The following is a 2,735-nucleotide window of genomic DNA, read 5'->3' on the forward strand; positions in this document are numbered from 1 at the left end:
ATATATATACACACACACACATATATATACACATACATATACATATACATATATATATATAAACATAAACATGCTTATACAGGCATACCTCGTTTTATTGCGCTTCGCTTTATTGCGCTTCGCAGATATTGTGTTTTTTACAAATTGAGGCAAGACCCTCCACCAGCAAAAAGATTACGACTCGCTGAAGGCTCAGATGATGGTTAGCATTTTTTAGCAATAAAGTATTTTTTAATTAAGGTATGTACATTGTTTTTTTAGACATAATGCTATTGCACAACTAATAGACTACAGTATAGTGTAAACATAACTTTTATATGCACTGGGAAACCAAAAAATCTCTGTGACTCGCTTTATTGCGCTATTCGCTTTATTGCAGTGGTCTGGAACCGAACCTGCAATATCTCCAAGGTATGCCTGTAGTTAGTTTGTGAAGTTTTTTACTGTTACTATAAGTAGCTGCTACTATAAGATGTGTATGTGTATAACTACATTGTAGCTACATGTCTTAATAGATAACTTCAACAATTACAGTCAATATTGCGTTTAGGGAAGGGTTAAACCCTACTGAAATTGGTGAATCTAATAGCTGCCTTTTATTTGGGATCAATGTAAGAAACAGTTACTTTCTGTAATAGGTTATACAAACCCCACCCTAGTACACCTGCAGCAGATGTCAGGCATAGTAAAGGGAGCTATCAGGAGAAAGTTTTGGTCATCTGGGAGACCACCTGAAAAAACAGCAGTTCTCTCATTTCCCTATAACCAAGTTGATTATAGATTGTTTTCTTGCTGATTTGGTCTGTCTGTGGGTGGGATGCCCAAACTGAAAGATTAGCTATTTATTTGTGCATGTCCTCAGTAAACAGGTGGTATCCTACTCAAGGGGCGCATGAGATGCTACGTGGGCAGAGCAGTGTGTTACAGCGATGTAGCATCAGCAGGCACAAGGCTTGACACCGCAGCTACATTGCCATAGTGATGTGCTTCCTCACTACAGCGCATTGCTATGGTGACATAGCAGCTAAAAATAACTGTGCACCTAAAGGGACTACTAAATTACAGTGCATTAACAATGACACCATAGGGGCATGTGTAGAAGTGCCCAAGGACTTTGATAGTTTGAGATAGGGAGGAAATTAAAAGAGTCACAGTTGGAGATCAAAGCACTATTAGACTCTAAGGTGGTAGCTGACAACTAAAGACCTACGGATGGTAAAGTAGTACCTTAATGAGCTAAGAGGCAGCAGTGGGCAATTGAGCCTTGCTAGAAGTTCCTTAATGGCATAAGGGACCTGAAACAACAGCAGTCTTTATCCATAACATGGTAATATATTGCTAATCAAACAAAGGCATAAATAAGTGAAGAGGATTTTCTAGGAATTTTATGCATCCTGGAAAGACTGGAGACATGGAAAGTGAAAAGGCAACAAGAAAACTCCAGATGTACCCACAGATATGTTGGTAGCATAGCCCTGACAAAAATGCTGGCTTGTCATGAAGTTGTAGATGTGAGCAAGGAAACTGTCTCCTGCTGTTTGATTACTGTTGTGCTTACTTTCTTTCAAAATAGCAGGCTCGCATAGAAGATACAACTGACCCCATCATCAGTGTTTTTCTTTGCAACAGAAAAAAACCTGCAGGATCCTGAACTTTTCTAATGCTTCAGTCAATAGTGAGTAGAATTCTCATTTCCAGATGGAGCAAACAACAGAGGTGAACACAGAAATCAAATGGCCAAAAGTAATTGAAAAAAAACCCCTAAAATGAGGGTTGGAAGCTTCACAAAAGGAAGTGAAGTAGCATCTAGAAGCTTCCCAGAAAGAGCTGAGAGATGATATCTCTGAAGCAAGCGCAGAATGCTTAGACAAACTGGGGACACCCTGTTGTAGCACTCCCTGTCTGGAATATCAGAGATCAACCAGTGAGGTTATGAACAAGCTGAGTGCCAAGGACCAGAAGGTTTTCCATAAAATAGAGGGAGATAATGCTATTCAACATTTTTTATGCTGCCTCCCACTACGTTCTCATTAACAAGATAAGGACATGCAGACTAGATGAAGGTATTGTAAGGTAGATACATAACCCTGTTGGATCATTGTGCCCAGTAAGTAGTCCCCAATGGCTCAATGTCTAGCTGGGAGAAAGTATAAAGTGAGGTCCCTCAGGGGTCTCTCCTGTGTCCAGTATTCTTTAACACCTTAATTTAATTATTTGGATGATGGAGTTGAGTGCATGCTTAGTAAATTTGCAGGTGAGACCAAGTTGAGTGGAATTGCAGATCCTCTGAAGCATGGCACACAAAGGCATTTCGCTTGGCACATGTGCCTCAGGATGGACAGTAGGGAAAGGACAAGGGCTAGACTGCCACAACAAGGACTGGGCCCCTCATGCCTCCCTGCCATCTGCCCCTGGCATACCAATATATCAGAAGTCAAGGCTGGGCTGTTTTTGGCATTGTGCCAAAAAACATTGCCAACTCCTGCTTTGGAGGGTAGGGTGAGGATCCAGAATAATCTGGATAAACAGCAAAAGTGGCCCCAAAATCAATCAGATTAAATTCAACCAGGACACGTGCAAAGTGCTCCATTTATGACAATAATTGCAGGCAAAGGAATGATTGGCTAGGCTGCAGTACTGCAAAGAACGACCTGGGAGTTACAGTGAACCAGTAAAATATGAAGCAAGTATGCTCTTTTTAGGGGGGTGGGGGGAACCCTAACAGCAAAGTTGGT

Source organism: Gavialis gangeticus, unplaced genomic scaffold (assembly GCF_001723915.1).
Source record: "Gavialis gangeticus isolate Ggan-Ray unplaced genomic scaffold, GavGan_comp1, whole genome shotgun sequence".
Taxonomy (NCBI): Eukaryota; Metazoa; Chordata; order Crocodylia; family Gavialidae; genus Gavialis; species Gavialis gangeticus.